This window comes from Chinchilla lanigera, unplaced genomic scaffold (assembly GCF_000276665.1).
Source record: "Chinchilla lanigera isolate Chin_1 unplaced genomic scaffold, ChiLan1.0 scaffold00018, whole genome shotgun sequence".
NCBI lineage: Eukaryota > Metazoa > Chordata > Mammalia > Rodentia > Chinchillidae > Chinchilla > Chinchilla lanigera.
In genome coordinates, this window is record NW_004955419.1 from 16191244 (window position 1) to 16210056 (window position 18813).

Below are 18813 nucleotides of genomic sequence, written 5' to 3' on the forward strand. Positions count from 1 at the left end.
GCGCGCGTGCGAGGCGGCCGGCGGGAGGCGAGGCTCTCCGCGCCTTCCTCGCCAACCGGTAGACCGAGCCCTGCAGGGAAGTTGCCGCCGCCGCCGGGGCCATCGGCCCTGCTGTCCCCTGGACAGGTCAGTGAGCCCCGGACCCGCCCAAGTGACACGTCGGTGGCTTCTGAGTACCTGGGTCGGGTGGGGAGCGGGAGGGCAAGCGAGGGCGCTCGAGGTCCCCGGTGCCGCGTCCCCGGGGGCGAGACCGGCCGGGACGTCCCGGCGGCGCAGAGCTCCGGCGCGGCTGGCTCCTCGCGGGTGACTGTGAGTCTCTATGCAGCTGCCGAGCTGCTGAGCACGTAACCAGGCGTGCAAGCCCAGGGAGGACCTGGCTTGGCGTTGATGGCTTTGAAATCCAAGGGCTCCTTCAGCTCGTGCGGGACTAATTTGTTGCGAATAATTTAAACTTTATTCTCGTTTTTTTCTCTTTGCCGTCCTTTGGCCTCTGATGTTTAAGAGCAGTGGCACCAAGGACTTGTTGCTGCCTCAAAGTCTGGCGCTTGAGGTTGTCGCTCTTTGCTGCTGCTTTTTCTTTTTGGTGAAATCTATGGCTTTCTTCGTGAATGTGGATTTCCATTGCGTGCTCACTTGTGGAAGTTTCAATATGAATGGCTTGTTTCCCACCGCAATAGACACATTGGTAGACGTGCATGTTCAAAACGTAACTAATTATTAAAGCAAAATCCTCTATTTTTCTGGCTCTAACAGTCTTTTTTTCACGCATCTGCATAGCCATCGTTTGCTCAGCCGATCTAACCGTGAAGTCAGAGCCTAGGATTCAAAGTTTGCAGTTCTGGTTAAAGGGAGACTCTGCCCTTGGAAAACGGCTAACTTCTAAGAAATTACGCTCTTGTCAGATAAGATGAACACCGAGGAAAAAGCGTATGTGTTAGATTTGTAGTTGTGCGCGCCAAACTAAAACCGTATTCGAACACACACACACGCACATACACACACATATACACACACACATACACACACATACACACACGTATGTCCCCTACTTGTTTCTGCCCTTGAGTTTTCAAACGCAACGTTGTGAATAAGGATTTTTTTTCTTGATTCCATGTACTTTGAGGCTAAGTAGAGACCGGTAGTGTGACATCCCGGAGCTAGGCTGGCGGAGTGCGCTGTCAGGAACCGGGCCCCGCTTGCGCACGGCGTCCCCTAGCGGCGCAACCTTAACCCTTCGGGTCAGTTGCTGGTCGCGGTGTCCTCATCTGGAAAATGGAGAGGCTTGATGATTTTTGCTGTTCCTTCTTTCCAGTTCCTCAATTACTAGAAGCTGGTGGGTTGTTGTGCTGTGATAGAACAATAGAAAGGAAGAAAGAGGAGTAGGAAAGGATTAGTGGGAGAGAGAAATAGGAGGACAACAGAGCCAAAAAAAGACGGAAAAATTCCAACAGTACAGGATGTCTGGACGAGAAAGAACAAGCCAGGAGGGAGTTGACTTCTTTCTTTTTTTTTCTTTTCTTTTCTTTTCTTTTCTTTTCTTTTCTTTTCTTTTCTTTTCTTTTCTTTTCTTTTTTACCTTTCCTTCAGCACAAAGGAATCAGTAATACTTTCCCCTCCTCCGATTAATCTCCTGTTACCCTCATTAAAAAGTGCGCCTGTTTAGCCTTAAAATTGAGGTGAGGTAGAGATGATCCATGTAGTCTGACCTCTGCTAGGTATCCCGGACCAAGTTGAGATTTACCTCTTCTCCAGGGAGCAGCTGCTGCCCTGAGATGTGAGCGTCCTGTGTACCAGTATCCTTTTGAGAAATGAGGAAAAGAGAAAACTACAGAAGTGGGCATGTAAGTGGCAGCCCTTTTGAAACTTGTTTCCATTCAAAGCTAATATTTTCCAAAATGGAAACTGATTTTCCTGCAAATTATACCATTGACTTTTAAAACTTTTATCAAATCTGTTCTACCCCACCTCTTAGAACATTTGAAAGTAATCTCCGTTGCTGAGTCTTTTTGATAATGCAGTGACATTCTGTTTGAAGTTAGTGATTTGGGGAGGACAAGATCATTTAAAATGCGTAGTAAAGAGAGTTGCAATCTGGGCAGAATACATCGTATCATTTTCTCTGGGAAGCTCTGAGTATTCAACAAATCACAGCACTTTTGAAATTTAATTTGAGTTTGTTTTTAATGTGTATGCTTGATGTGTCATCCATTCCTCCATCCATCCCTCCATCCATCCCTCTATCCATCCATCCATCCATCCTTCTTTCTTCTTGGTATCAATATGCCCTCACACTTGAGGAACATGGTTTATTTTAGAAATGGAGTGTGATGTAATAACAGCGCAAGCATAAACTCTTGGTTTAAAGTCCCAAAGTCTGCTCTGGCCTTGTTAAGTCAGCATTTTACTACTCTTCGGTTTCTTATTTTTTTACATATCATGTTACCCCCAGAGTCCCTATTGTGTTGTTATTTAAATATCTCATGGAGAACTATTAAAAATATCTTAGAAAGTTGGGAGAAGAGGAAATTTTAATTTGATAAGTAAGCACTGAGTTCTATCTATTGTAACAGATACAAGGATGATTGGAAAGGGCTGCAGTACAGGGGGAAAGGTGTAGCTAAGTGCCGTATGCAAGGGATGATTGAAATATATAGTCACTATTTACATTTATAGAATTTATTACTGTAAAGACGTTGCATTACCCTTCCTCCCCAATTCCTCCTATTGCGTCATACATATTAGCCCTTCATTTTTGCCACTTTCTGAAGCAGTTCTGAAAGTCATCTTTTGTGTCTTCAGGAGATGTGACAAAAAATGTGAATGCTGCTGCTGATTGCCATACAGTGGAAAGGCCGGCTTCTAAAAACATTGCGATGTGTCCTCACCCACCTTATTCATTGTCTCTGGCCCCATGAGACTTCAGTATTTTCCTTAAGGTCAAAATAACCATGAAAGGTAAACGTTTTTAATTGATTCAGGACATCTAGGTACCCATGACAGTACAACTGAAGACATTCCCAAAAGAGGACTTCTAGTACTGTTTTCAAAAGTGCAAGAATAAAGGAAACAGTGTCTTGGAATTGAGAGGAAGTGTTTTCAGGGAGATTAATGGCAGTATGTCTTACCGTAATAAATTTAAAAAGCAATTCAAGTGCTCATTTTATGTTTCACTCATACCTTGTATCCGGAATAAGCATATATATGTGTCATGTATCATAATGGTGTGGCAGTGTGAGGTGCCAGAACCCTGGCGTGCCAAGGAATGGAAAATCAATTTCTGACTTTGGCAAAGACTTCGCAAACAGCTTGAAGGATGGTGCATCTTTTAAGAGAGGAACGGTGGGAGAGTGGAGACCTGTTCTCCGGAGATGGAGGTAGTCAGAAGCCCCAGTGATGAACGTTGAAAGTTGTAAAGCAGTCACTTATCGGGACAGCTGGATGCTCTTTCAAGGAGGTGTGCTACATGGGGATGGGGAAGCATTATCTGACCCCAAGATACAAGAGAAAACTGGGTAACACATTTTGGGTCAGGTGAGGGGAAAAATGATTGAGAGATGAATGGACTTTTGGACTTGGTTGCCTATTTGTTCAGTTTTATTATATAAAGATTTTAGAATGAACTAGTATATGATTTTTTCCCCCTCTTACTCCCTCCAAATTGGTTGTTCTCCTTGAACTTTCAAGAAATTTAATTTAGTGGAACAATTGTTGATGCTACTGTGTCATAGCTGGGCTTTCTGGGGCCTTTTGAGCACGTGTGTTGAACTCATTCTGCGGCCACGGGGCTGACCATGCAAAATTTTTTTCTTTCTTTTTTTTGTTTTTGTTTAGGGAAGAGCTTATCGGTTAATGCTAATTTAAACATGATTCTTCTGGCAACTGGCAATCTTGACCTTGTTTATGTTATACACAGTATTTAACCACAGTGGTTGAATATTTGCAGCAGTGAACAGAGAAAGAATTATAGTACTATTAACTTGAAAATAAGGTTAATGCCCTTCTAAAGGATGAGGCAGGCAGAATCCTGAGAATCTTGTATGAGGTTTAGCCTCCAATAAAAGTAGCTTACTTAATCCTGTCGAATAATAGTTTTGCAAGAGTTTCTCCCTTCTTTTTAAAAATCCTGGAGCTGAAGTATTTTGCTCATTATGTTCAAGAAGAATCTCTGTGGCAAGGGCTGGTGAACCTATGGCACTCATAAGTTTTTCTTTTAAGACAAAAGATGTTAATGTGTGAGTTATTTTCTCTAAACTAAAAATCTCAGTATTCAGGTTTAACTGCAGCATTGGCACTTTGTGATAAATAAGTGGGTTTTGGGTTGCAGTTTGGGCACTTGTCTCTTAAAGGTTCGCCATCATTGCTCTATGGGATCCATTTGGGAAGCTCTTTAGGTTCCATCTGCAACCCCAAAGACAGTGTTGTAGGTGGGAATGAGTAGGTTTTCAGCGCCATGCAAAGGTGGGGCTGACTTAGGTGAAGGCCTTGACTCTGAAGATGCTAAGATATTAAGGAGGCAGGTAATTTAAAAAGATTATATTAACTTCTTTTTACTTTCTTCTGGATATAATTTGAATGAGTGATTCCCTCAGCAGTTTTTTTTTTTTTTTTATCCTTCTGGAAAAGAACTCAGGTTTGGCATCTTTAAAATTAAATTAGTTAGATGAAGGACTCCAATGTTAATACTGTATGCTTTGTTTCTTAGGAGGATACAGTTTAGCAAGGGGTATATGTGTGTGGGGGATGGGTGGTTGTAGATAGGGATTGTATTTAAATTCCTTAGCAAGTTAGTATGATTTCATGTATTATTGACTTGCTAGGAGAAGCCAAAGGAAATTGTAGTAATACTTGGATGTTAGCCTCTGTCATCTGATCAGTGCTATAGAAACTTTAATCCTGAAGTTCACACAAAATTCAATTTTTCCCCCAGAAATGAAAGGAGATTATTTTACCACATCCACTGATTTTATAATTTATTTTCTTTTTGTGGTACCGTTTTAAAAAAGTAATCTAATGACAGGGCAGACTCTTTAGCTCAGAGCTAAAACAAACATGTATAAATCTGAATGAGGCGCTTGTTGTATTGTGGAAATAATGAAAAATGATTTCAAAGTCAACCTCCTTCTCTAAATGAAAAACAGAAAGTTTGGCTAATAATACCTGGCCGTGTGTCCTTGTTTAGGGTGGATTTCCAAGGCCGCAGTGGTTGCATCTTAAATGTTGAAACCGTGCACTAGATTAGGCTTTGAGGGCATCTGCTACTCTCAGTTTTCTTTCCCTCTGTCCAAGTGGTTCTCCTTGACCAATCGCTAACCGCACACGTTCCGAAATCCTGCCCTCAGAGAAGGATATTCCAGGCTCTTTGGTGGGAGAACTGAATTAGAGGCAGAGGAAACATGTTCTGTTGAGAGTACTTAAATGAACTGCCTGCTACCTACAGGCATTGTGCTAGGTACTGGGACAGAGAAGGCAGGGTTCCTACCCTCCAGGAAGGGCCCGCAGACTTATTAACAGACAATCACAACTCAGTGCAACAAGATTATGAAAGAGGTAAACTCCTGGCACTATGGGAGCATGGGTCGGGTAGGCAGAACGCCTGACCCTGGAGGTCAGGGAGAGAACTAGACCGTGAGGACCTGGAAGGACCCTAGGAGACAAATGCAGCCCAGAAGAGAAAAAAGGAACTGTAAATAGAGATGCTCAGGAAGTTTTCTGGTTCCAGTTTTGCTATGGCAAAATCACTCAAAGCACCTTTCTTTCTGCATCTCCAAAACAGGAATAAGGACGGATGCAATCTGTTTGCCAATACTGGTTTTCATTTACATGTTCTTGAATTTTTTATATTATTCCTTCATTTCTTCAATCCACGTTCAGTAGGTGTTCACTGAGCACCCACCATGTATGGGAGAGGAGTGGAAAGTGAGACATGTAAGGCCTCTTCTGTCATGGAGCTTGCACCCTATCCTATTATGTTAACAACTGAAGCTCTCTTGAAAGGCTTTCCAACATGGCAGTGTGTCTGTTTTTTTTTTTTTTTAAATAAAAGGAGGAAAACATTGACAGACAGACAACCTTTTACAAAATAGCAAAAGAACAGTACAGACAATACAGAGTTATAAACAAAGTGGTAGGAAATTAACAATGCTTCTTGTATTACATATTGATATCTCAAAGTGATTTCTCATGAAAACAGATAGAGACATGCAATATTGATCAATCAAGGACTCACTGACAGTTTCGTTCAGCAAAGAAATAGAAGACAGTAGAACAGCCATGTTAACTATCCTGCATATACATACATACAAAATTTCTCCTTCTTTGCAGTCTCTTTTCCCACATCCTAATTGCCCTTTACCCTTGAGTGTTTTCCTATCATTTCACAATGTCTATCATATCTCCTAGTTTAAATTAACTCTTTCAGGTTTTACACTAATGAAACAATGTGGTGCTTGCACGTGTATGTCTGATTTATTTCATTTATGAGTATGGTCTGTAGTTGTGACCATTTACCTATAAAAGCCTCAAGTTTATCTTTCTTTATAGCTGTATAATATTCCATTATATAAAACTACCACAATTTTCTTATCCAGTCCTTGGGGGATGGACATCTGGGTTGCTTCCACAATTTAGCAATTACAAATGGTGCTGCTATGAACATAGGTGCACATATATCACTGTGATATGATATTTTTAGATCTGGGAAAATACCCAGCAGGGGGATAGCTGGGTTGAATGGGACCTCTAGACCTAGTTTTCTGAGGAATCTCCAAACTGATTTCCACAGTGGTTTCACCAGTCTGCATTCCCACCAGCAGGGGAGAAGGGTTCCTATTTCTCCACAGCCTCGCCAGCATTTGTTATTGGTTGATTTCTTAATGCTAGCCATTCTTACTGGGGTAAGGTGGAATCTCAGTGTTTTAATTTGCATTTCTCGAATGATTAATGATGTTGAACATTTTCTCATGTATTTATTTGTCATTTGTATCTCCTTATCTGAGAAGTGTGTATTCATCTTAGCTGCCCATTTTTGGATTGGGTCTTTGAATTTGGGGGGGGGGCTGATATTTTTTAATTCTTTGTATGTTGTAGATACAAGCCCTTTGTTGGAGGGACAGTCAGCTAAAATTTTTCCCAATTTTTACTCTGCTGGTGATTTCTTTAGATGTGCAGAAACTTTTCAGTAGGATGAGATCCCAGTTGTTGATTCTTTGAAGTATTTCCATGCAGTTTGGTTTTTGTTCATGAACTCTCTGCCTACCCCTATGTCTTCAAGGTTTTTACCTACTTTCTCTTCCAATAGATTTAGTGTTTCTGATGGCGGTGTGTTTCTCGAGTTAATCTTCAACTTGAAGGACTTTTTCTTTAAAGTAGTCTCAGTGTTTTCAGGTCACACAGCTTTTTCCCTTTAGGAGAGAGAACCTGGTATTCTCAGTTTTATTTTACAAACTTGTGCTCTTTTGCCAGGGTTTACCTGTTCGCTGTAAGAATCCAGAGACCAACACAGCTGTGTTTTATCTGTAAGTTTGGCTGACTTCCATCTCACTTGGGCTATTCCTGCTTTTGACTCTGTGCATTTCAGTGTCTATCTTCAGTTTATGGCCTACTTCCTAGGGGAAAAAAAAATCCTAATCTGGTGTTTATGGGAAGTCAGATTTATTTTGAGGTCATGCTATGGCTATGCTGTGCTTTTGTTCATGCATTTTACTTATGTTCTTGTCACTGAAAAATATGGACACAGTGGGCAGCATTCCAGCCAGAAGAAGGTAGCTATATTCTTTGGTAAAAGTTTGAAGTTTCTGTAATGGGTCAAACACTATAGGCACAGGTGTGTCTAAAGTAGATGAATAATCTTCTTACTCATCTAACGTGACCCCTTTGTCATCAGTTTGTTGTGTAGACTTCCATTCTTGCCCTTTGCTTATGCAAACCTAGAAAACTGTATGTGTTTATGTTTTCATAAACTCGTATATACGTTTGAGGGTGTGTGTCTGCATTTGGCTCTTTCTACCTTGTTTTAGAGAGGCTGAACCTGACGCTATCATCGAGGGTGGGAAGTTTGAGGCCAGAAAGGCTGGTACGGGCTCTTCTTGAATTGGTGCAGCATGATATCGCTCAATTAAGACTTCTTGTCAGAGTGATACGAAAGTCTGGTTGTTATGAACAGGAAATAAGAAAACTATTTCCAGCTGCGTGACAATCAAGATGACAAATATCTTTGCACAGACTGTGATTTCCACAGGGACTGCTGCATGTGGGTCTCGGGCAAGGGGAGGATGGGAGTTTTGAAACACGGCTCAGCATCTGTGAGCCTTTTGTTAAGTAGAAAACAAGGCGTGAGTAGAAGGTCTATCCACCACTTGCAGAGCAGATAGGCGGAGTCAGTCATTCTAGGCAGGTTTCATTGTGGGAGCATTAAGGGAAGGTTCCCCCTCCCCCAGAGGTCTGTAATCAGAAGATGATAAGGATGACGCATTCTTACTGAGGGAATAACACAGCTGAAACAGAATTGCCTTTTGTTAAGGGGCTGCTTTGCCTTCATGGACTGTGATTTGTTGGGAGAAGGATTATTGTCATGTCAAGAAAATGAGGCATTCATTGTGTCCCCACTATTTATTGTAGCTCCACAGAGAACTGCTTGCATTGCTTTCTGAGAAGACACAGAGATGGAAAGGCTTAAAGACCAGGGCAAGATGACTGATTTTTCTAAATTCAGTAGGATTGGTTCTTTGGTCATTTATGAGACGCTGTCAGTTCAGTTTCATGCAACTGATATCTTGGCATACATGCTTGGCTGAGAACACTAAAAGGACCAAAACAAAACAAAACAAAACAAAACAAAAAAAGCAGAAACCAACAGCCAAAGAAGCATGGTTTCTGCTCTTGAGCAGCTTATAAACACCAAGAGACATGGATACAAATGACTAAGATGAGGCACACAGTGGTAAATACTGTAAGTCAAGTTTTAAACAAAGCTGTCTGCATGTAGATGAGGCTGGATGGAGAGGGTAAGTCAGCCTTGTAGTAGAGAATGATGCACATTGCGGTGGGATGCTGGCTTCAGATCTGTGCAGAAGCTCATTCTGTTTAGAGGAGTAATAAGGAAGACCCAGGGTGCACAAAGGAGTGACTGGCTTGCACAGGGGGCCTGGAGTCTGTATTTCCTGGCAGAGAGTTGTGGTGCACGTGGAGATAGTCTTCAAGGTTGTAGAAGGTGCTGGACATGACAGTATGAAGACTATTGCAGGGAGGTTACTTTTACACATGTCTAAAACCCTACAGGCAGGGATGTTCAGCTGGTATCTAGAAATTCGAGGCTGAAGTTGAGCTTAGAAATGACATTTTCCAGTATTCAGTAATAATTATACATTGAACAGTTTTTACATGTAAATGTCAGTGGAATTTATGTGATTTGCTGGAGAGAATGCTTAGAGTGAGAAAAATGACATATTCAGTATTTTAACAAGGGAATGACTGGGTTCAGTTCTTCACGTTATTTTTCTTCAGCTGACGGTTAAAATATTTTGTGGATTATCAAGCATTCAGTGAGCATCTACTGTGGCTTCTCTTGCTGAGCTGGTTCTGGGGTGATATAAAGGAATTGGTATGGATTTCACCATAACGTTCCTTTGGGGTGAACAAAAATCCCCGGGACAATCCACTGCAGCTGCTCTTATCTGAATAATATCCTTAAAGTCTTTGGGAGGTTGGCAGTGATTTGGGGGCTAAAGAGAATTGCAAATAGAGTTTTAACTTACTGTAGGACTGAGAGCAGTGAGTGTCATATTGCTGTCATTACTGTAAGACAAATAGACTTTTTAGGAAAGCTTTGGAAATTCCAACAGCCTAAAGACCATTTTGGGCCGGGGATATAGCTCAGTGGCATAAGCGCCTGCCTGGCAAGTGCAAGGTCTTAAATTCAATTCCCAGTACCAAAACAAAAAACAAAAAAACCCAGAATGGAGGTTTTAAAAGTTTAGTAAGTCATTTTAAGCTTTAATTGCCCAGTTAAGGTAAAAAGTAGGATACAGTACAACTTCGTTATTCCCCTGCTTCTAGTTAAGAATTAATTTCATTTTAGATAACAGTATTGGCATGGATTCTTGCAAGTGAGACAGCACAGTAAATTTATTCTTTCCTTCAAACCTTTATAATTCAAGATCATGCTGATTTCCATTTAGTAGCAAAGACAGTAGATACGCGCTCATTTGGAACTTTTGGAGTGTATAGGAGACCATCTGTAGTTCTGTAGTTCACTCAGTAATAACTTCTGCATTCTGTATAATTTCTTTCATTTAAAAAATGTTTTTTTCTCGATATTTGATAGCATTTCGCTTTGTACACACACCTTTAAAATCTTTCATTTTGAGTTTCTAATAATCGCGTAATTCTCACAACACATACCATGTATCGTATTGAATGGCTCACTCCCTATCTCTCCCTGCTTCTTGTCTGTCTCTTTTTGAGGGCTTTGCCTTTCTGCCCATCTTTAGGTGCTGGCGTTCTCAGAGTTCTAGTCTTACAGTCTTCACGTGTGAGCTTATCTGCAAGTGACTGTGTGGTCTCTCGCCATCAACGGTCTGCCCTGTCTAGTGCTGTTTTCTGAGGTATCCACTATCATTTTTATATCTTAAAGGATTCCACCTTCTTGGTGAGGCCTTCTGACTCCTATATTTAAAACTGCATGATCTTTCCAGTTCATCCAGCTTTTATCCAGCTTTATCCATACTGCCTTTGTCATTGTACTTATCTTCTCACTTCTTAGATGAGGGCAAAGATTTCTTTTTAAATTTCTGTTCCGTGTTCTGCTGTTTTCCCATTGCTTAGTACAGCAACTTGTACATGGTAAAAACCCAGTTTTAAGTAAAAAGCCTGAACGAACTTATTCCTGATAAATATTTGAATGAGTGAAATGAAAGTTTACCATCTGCTAAGCATATTGTAATGAATCAGATAAAGTCTTGACTTCATGAGACTTGTGATCCAGTGAAGGAGACACCTGTGGAGCAGCTGCCCCCATGTGATTGGAATTAGGAAGAAGAGCAGAATGGCCCAGAAGAGTCCAAGGTCAGCGGCTGACCTTGTGTAGGAGAGTGAGGAAAGCGTTTCTGACACTAGAAGGGTGAGTCCAATTAGTTCAACAAAAATGGGAGGTGGGGATGGAAGAGGAGGGAGACTGCTTTATGACAGATTGAAAATCAAGGAAATAGACACAGCTTTGGTTCTCATCTCTTGAACTGAACTTAGGTCATTTGTTTGAATCAAATTATGTAAGGATAGAAATGTATCAACGTTGTGGGCACTTTTGATGGTCATTGTTTCATTTTCAATACATTTTGAAATAGTTTTTGGTTTTAATTTTGAGTCAGTCAGTGAGGAGGGAGGAATTTTACTTTCTAAAAATGGAACTAGTTTTTAATTCTTTTTTATGCTAATACTAATCACTGTAGATTTTAAAAGAGTACAGGGAAAGTAGGAGCTTTTAATGCCTAACTTCGTTGGGAATGCTGCTAGCGGTTCAGTTTGAGTTGCCTGAGACTGCTTTATACATGTAAACTTTTGCATTAATTATTGGTTTTGCTTATTCTGGTAAGTGAACATGCACTATTGTACTTGTCACCTGTTGAAAACTATGCTCTTTCCAAGCATTCAGGAACCAGAAACCTACTTCTTGTGGATTCAGGGTTTCTGTTCCCTATATGCTTCAAAAAGGCCTGGTTTTCTATAAGTGAAAAAAGTACAATGTATGTTCATTAGTTTAGCCATTACAATATTACTATTCACATAATCTTTGTCCTGTTTTCTACTTAAGCTGTTATAGGCCAATAATAGTCCTTTGGTACGTCTCTACAAATGGGCTTCTGTCAATTTATTTATAACAATTTCTATGTGTTAAATAACATAATATGAAATACATAAGGGTTCCAATTAGGCTTTTGTTATGTTTTATTAATATAAAAGAACCCTCTGTGCATTTGGAACTGCGTTGTTTTTGGCTGATATCAATGTTGCCAATTCTCTTTTGTTTCTTCTTTTTTATATTGTCTGAAATGACTTCATTGGTGTATCTGATTTTAAGCTTTTGGTAACATGTTATTTCATATGTCTGCTGGTAAGCAACATCTAATTAGATTTTGTTTTGACATACCTTTCAATAGGGGAACATTGCTTTTAGATTTATTGTTATGAGTGATACATATGATATTAATTCTTACTCTTAAATTTTCTTTTTGATGCCAAAGGTACTACAGCTTCTATAAAGAAGACTGGCTTTGAAACAGCACCATATTTTAAGGCCTCTTCCACTAATACTTAGCTGCATGGCTGTAAAGTATACAATGTCTCTAGGCCTTTATTTGTGCAGAAGCAACACACACACATGCACTTTTAATTAATACTTTTCAGATGCCTGGTACACTGAATGTATTATCTTCCATTATTACTTTTTTTTTTTTTTTGAACCGGGAATTGAACTCAGGACCTTGCACTTACGAGGCAGGTACCATGCCACTGAGTTATATCCCTGGCCTTATTACCTGCCATTATTATTATTATAATTATTAATAGTTTAAGTCATGTAAAATTCCTGGTATCTGACTGCTGTTAACATATAAAAATGGCAGTTTCATGTGGTTCCATCTAATATGACACTTTTTGGACTTTTTCTTATTTATTTGCTTATTTTTTGGTTTCATGTATCTTGTAAAATGTCCAAATTTAGTTGTTAGTTTTATTGGTGATTGCTTATATTTTCCAAATATGTTCATAAAGCTATGTTTCTTTGATTTCCAAAGCTAAGACTCAATCAGAACTTTGAATCCCATTCCTGTGTACATCAAGGAATTGAGTATACCTTTGCTTTTGTTCCTTCTCGATTTCCATTATATGAAAGTGTAGACCTTTGTATTCTATTTTGTAATAAACTCTGCCTTAGTGCTTTGCATGTTACTATAATTTTTGTTTGTTTGTTTGTTTTTTGTTTTTTTGTTTTTTTCTCCGGTACAGGGAACCGAACTCACGACCTTGCGCTTGCCAGGCAGGCGCTTTTGCCGCTGAGCTAAATCCCCAGCCCCTTGTTACGATAACTTGTGTTGATTCTCATTAGCACTTGAGGCCTTTTGGGCTTCTTGCTTTGATGATCTTAAATGCTCTAAGGGGAAAAACGCAGTGTGGAACCTCATCTGACTTGGAGTGATTTAGGTTTTCCTTGGGGAAGTGACATTTGGCTAGGTCTGCAGAGATGAGATGATGCTCTGAAGGGGTGCATAGGGGTGTGGGCGTGGGATTTTACAGTCATGGAAGAAGTGAGCGAGGGAAAGAAATCAGCCCTGGAAGTGAATGACTAGTAGAAGGTCATCTTTCTTGTTTGGTGAGTTGGCATTTTGGGGGGTTTATACTGTGGAGCTTCCTGTTTGTGGTGTTTTTTTTTTCCCCCCTCTTCACTTGGTCAAAGTCAAACAAGAAAGGATTTTAGGGGGAGATGAGTGAAGGCATTTGTTGGAACAGCTTGTATGATAGCCAGTTAGTACATTACTGATAATTACTAGCATTTATTGAAAGCTTGTTCTGTATTAGCTTCTGTATAAAACTGTGTCTAGTTACCTAGGACAGGTAGATTTCATTGGGTTAAAAAAACCATTATAGTTACCAATTTATTTGACTGGGTATAACTGATAAGAGATTGGAACACTGAAGTGAAGCTTTTGATAAGTGAGGCCCAAATGATTATTTCATAGTTTGTGGGTGATTTTTAGTAATGCTAAGAATTATGGCTGTGCTAATATTTTTACTCTTTAATTTATATTTTTACTACAATCTAACTTTAGGGTTCATTTCCCCCAATTTTAAAAAGCTGTGTAAAGGGTTCTAAACTTTTTTAAGTTGGAAATTCATAAAGTAAGTTTAAGATGAAATGAGACAGGAAACTGTGAATCAATGTGGGTTTTCCTGCTTCTGCCCATGGAGCCTTTGAGAATACCAAACCTTTCTAGATCTTGGGATTCTTGTCTTAAAAATAGAGGATTTGCAATCAGTTTGCCCAAATCCTTCCCCAGTTTTATTGTTTAGTGGCTGTATACTTTTGATATTCAACTTTGCTCTGGCTGTTTAGTATTAAGGATTTGAGTCCATTAGCTAATCTCATCCAAGAAGCTCAAACTAATGTTGGGAGAACTCCAGGTGTTTGCATCTTTCTGTGTTCTTCCTTCTGAAAAGGCATTAACACCTTTCCATTGGGCTGTACTCAAAGCATGAAAGAAAGGATGAAGATTAGAATTGCTTGAGCCAATTTTAAGACCTTAAATCACAGTTTGTAGCTTGGCTGTATTTGACTTTAAATTTTTAAAAAATATCCAGGTTCAGTGAAGATGGAAAAAAAATCATTATATGAGATTGATCTGCTGGATGCTTGTTTTGAAAAAAAAAATGTGAGGTATCTGAGTTACGTATAATCCATATTTATAAAACCTCACTGAACAGTGGGTGATATAACTTCAAAGAGATTTAAAGAGCTAAGGAATCATACAGAGGACAAATTCAGTTTTAATAGCTAGTCCAAGTTTAATGTTTTATTAAAAAAATAGGCTTTATGTAGAATAGAATAAATCAGCTTTTCTTTTTCTCTAACCCATTGAGTCATAATTGACAGTTGTGTTGAAGTATAATTGTAGTTTTAAAAAATTTACATGATAATTTGATGCACATATATATTATGGGATGATTGTTACAACCAGCAAGCCAGTTAACACATCTATCACCCTGCATGACTACCATTTTTTTGGTGGTAAAAACCCTCACATACAGTACAGTATTATTAACTATGGTCACCATGCTGTTTGTAAGATTTGCAAAACTTATTCATTTCATAACTGAAAGTTTGTACCCCGACAGACATAACCCTGTTTCCCTACGGAGTTAGCTTTCCTCACCATTGTGTTAAAGTAATTGATTTATTTTTTTCTTTTGGAACCTTAAGCTTTTAAACAAATGTATACATTATTTTTGTCATTTGAAATATGTAGTCTTTCACGTTTACTTATTATAAAATGAATAGTTGATTATACTTATTTTTGTTTAGAAATTAGAGAGGAAAATAAGATGTATGCCTTTTCAGTTTGAAATTTTACCTAGTTCCTCATTCATAATAAATATTTACTCAGCAAGTCTGGGTGACTGTGGGTATTTTACTTGATATGCTTTAGTACTGATTCATCAACATACGTTCCTTTACTTGGTATTGGATATCTGCTCCTTAGGTTGATTACTGCATGGAAACTGGCCAGGACTCCAGGCTCCTGATCTGGGACAAGGCAGGGGCTGGTCACCCAGGCACAGGCAGGGTTTGGGATCATACAAGGTTTAGGTTTCAGCAGATAATAGGTATGAGTGCTGTTTGAGGGTAGTGCTAAATATAGGTATGGTTAGAAGTGGATGGAGTCGTGGGGTTAGATTAGGTTTTAGGCAGATAGAACCAGGAAGAAGCACAGGGCACTCTGACTTTGAGGAAAGGGTTAAGAGAGAAATGAGGTAGACAAAAGTCTAAAGCTACCTGAAGGAATTTTATTTTCAGTGTTTGAGGCATCAGTTGAATTTTTCTACTTGTTCAAGGGAATTTCAACCCTCAATTGGAGCTTTGTCACTGTGAACTTGGGCGACAGTCCTGCCTCCTCTTCAGGCATTTGGCCGTCTCAGAGTGGAGAAACATAAATCCTCAATCGATTAGGGTGAGGAATCTTATTGGATACCATTTCTCTAGAAGCAAGAATCAGCCCAGGTTTAAATATGCTATTCCTGCAAGTAATGTATTGTAAAACATATTCAACCTTTGCTGTGGATTGAACTCTGTCCCTCCTCCCTGGTATCCCTCTATTGAAGCCCCAGCCTACAATATGTTTATGTTTAGAGACAGGGCTTTAGGAGATAATTCATATTAAGTGACAGTGTAAGAGTGGGACCCTAATTCAGTACGACTGATAGTTTTAGAAGATGGAGCTTTTCTTGTACCCATACTGCAAGGAAAGGCTATGTGAGAGCTCAGTGAGAAAGTCTTCCTGTATGCAAGCCAGGGAGAGGCCTTGCTGGAAACCAACCACAATGACACTCTGTTCTCAGATTTCTAGCTACTAGAATTGTGAAAAAATAAGTTTCTACTGTTTAAACTGCCTCATCTCTGGTAGTTTGTTATGGTAACTTTAGCTGACTAATACAATATTTCATTAATTTTGATTAGGAAGAAAAGTATTAACTCTGGCCAGTAGCCATCAATGGCAGATGCTTGGGACCTGCTTGGGCATATTTTGACACATAGAAAATGTGCAGGATCATTTAGCTGCCTATTTCTTCCTTTTCCTTTCTTCAGTCTGTTTTAATGAACAGCTCAGTGGGTAGATACACTCACACACACACACACACACATACACATTTTACTGAACATACTTAAAATATATAAAACTATTTAACTCATTTAAAACTATTTTGATGTGAAATATGGCTTAATGTATTCTTAAAAATATTTTAAAAATTATTTTGAGACCATGTTATAATAGTGTTTAAATAAAAAAAACCTGTTCCTATTTGCAGTTACCTAATGAATAATTTTTTTATTTAATCATGTTGGTTTTACGGCCTGTTTCCATTATGGTCTGTTTTATGGCCTACTTATTCCTAGAGGCAACAAATGTATGTTTTTGTTTCTGCAGATCATTTTTTATGGCAGCATATTTGGAATCATATTTTTAGTAGCCTGGTAATAATCCATTAAGTTGTTAAACTGTTCATTTAACTGTTGCTGTGTTTTTGGATATTGAGTTTTATTTCTTATTCCATTAGACTAAGAAAACTTATCTTAAAAAACATAGCACCAATAGCTTTCTGTATAATTTTTCTAGGCTATCTACGAATGGGATCACTAATTTGAGAGTGATATCATTTGATTGTTTTTCTTTCTCTTTTTCTCTGTCTCTCTCTATTTCTTTGTCTGTCTCTCTGTCTCTATATGGCTGTCTGTCTCTGTCTCTGTCTCTGAGACAGTGTCTGGTTGACTTGCGTAGGCTGGCTTTGAACTTATACTCCTCCTACGTTAGACTCTCAGGTAGCTGGGATTTAGGTATACAACACCATGCCCAGCAATCATTTGATTTTCAACTAAACTTAAAAAAGGTTCTTAACTTTTCAAATTACAAAAATAATACATATTTATTGTAGAAAACAAAAACATAGAGAGTAGCTATAATCCATCTAAAGATCACCACTATGAAGTTTGTTGGATGCTTTCTTTTAATATTTTCTCTGTGCAATTTATCTAGTTAAAAATCCCTCTAGGTATAGTATCTTGTCCTTTCTCCTAATTGTGTATCACAACTAGAGTGACCTTTCCATTTTGTAGCTGTAGTGAACACTTTCATGTGTATGGCCTTTTCTGCATCTCTGGTGATTTCTTCAGAGTGGGTTCCCAGTAGCAGAATTTGTTACCTCAAATTGCAGGGATAATTCTTATGGCTAGTGATAGGCCTGATGAAATTTATTTCCCAAACAGTGATACCACTTCACACTTCGTATAGCAGAATCTGAGAAAAATTTCAAGATAGGAATCAGTATGAGTGAAATGTGAATTTGTATAATGCAGAAATGACTGGAGCAAGGTTTACTAATTAATTGGTCCTGGATGACCCTGATTGGAGGTGGTTGACCTTATTTCTGCTGTGGTAATACCATTCTCTCAACCACACTGACAGAACATCTCCTCCTAGGCTTCCCTTGGTCCTATATCCTTTGAATGCACTGACTTTAATTTTTTTTTTTTTTGTACTGAGAGTCAAACTCAGGACCTTGCACTTGCCAGGCAGGCACTGTGCTGCTGAGCTATATCCCTGGCCCTGCACTGACTTTACGGTACCAAGAAAAGTTTGCTTTCTGCCTGCATTCATTTATTAGCTGATGGGAGAATATTCCTGGAGAGTATGCTCCTGTGAAATGATGGTTAATTACCAGAAAATGACACAGGTATCCTCAAAAGGGACAGTAGATAAATCATAACTAAAGAGTATTTCAATTTCCACTTGTGTAGTTTATATTCATCACATTAATCCCTATAAACTTTATTTTCTCCAGCTGCCATTGTATCTTAGCTACTTTAGTGTTTAGGGGGAAATAGAAGGAGCTTCCTTCAGAGGTAGTTAATTTATTATTTCACCCATTACTAGAAGTAGTCACATAAAATACAGATAATTTGCCATCTCACTAATGATTGCTTTTTAGACCCTGGAGATATAAGATGAGTAAGATGGAGGCCTGTCTTCAGAAAACTCAAAAACAGTAGCAGGGAGAAATGAATGAAAATACTGTGCAGTATACATGGTGTTAGAAGTTTGTTGCATGTGTGCTTTTCTTCAGAGTATGAAGAAATTTATTAAGCACAGGAAGGAAAGGTGGAAAGAGGAACTGAGAATATAAGTTTAAGCAGAGACTGAGGGTCCATCTCAGGGTCTTGGTCATGGAGTAGCAAAGGGCCACACATTTTACTGCCCTTTCAAGCAGCTGACATGGTGAAGGGACACGACCAGTTGTGTGACCCAGAGAGCCCACCTGTTTCCTATTGGGGAACAGGGAGAAGGGGATGGCTCTTCACAGTGCTGGGAGGAGAGAGGATTTTATCTATGGTTCTTTAATTTTTTAAAAACTAAGTATTTAAAGAATTTTTATTTTTAAATTTTTAAAATTTTTATTAGTACATGTTTGCAGTACATAATTATTGTGTATTTTAAAGTAATGAGCAGTGTCTTCAAACAACCATTGCAATGAATATAACAGTGGATTTTTAAA

General features: G+C 39.0%; 1 protein-coding gene across 3 annotated transcripts in view; it reads left to right on the top strand.

The window, feature by feature from the left end:
* The window catches only part of Lpar1 (lysophosphatidic acid receptor 1), a 134594-nt gene that overhangs the window by 1135 nt on the left and 114646 nt on the right, over positions 1 to 18813 (top strand). Inside the window, exon 1 of one of the 3 annotated variants that reach the window (XM_005382727.2) lies at positions 7492 to 7514. The exons of the other annotated variants lie outside the window; for them this stretch is intronic. The gene's annotated coding sequence lies outside the window, so the exon portion shown is untranslated. Of the gene's footprint in view, positions 1 to 7491; positions 7515 to 18813 lie in introns of those variants that run through there. 3 annotated transcript variants of the gene reach the window in all.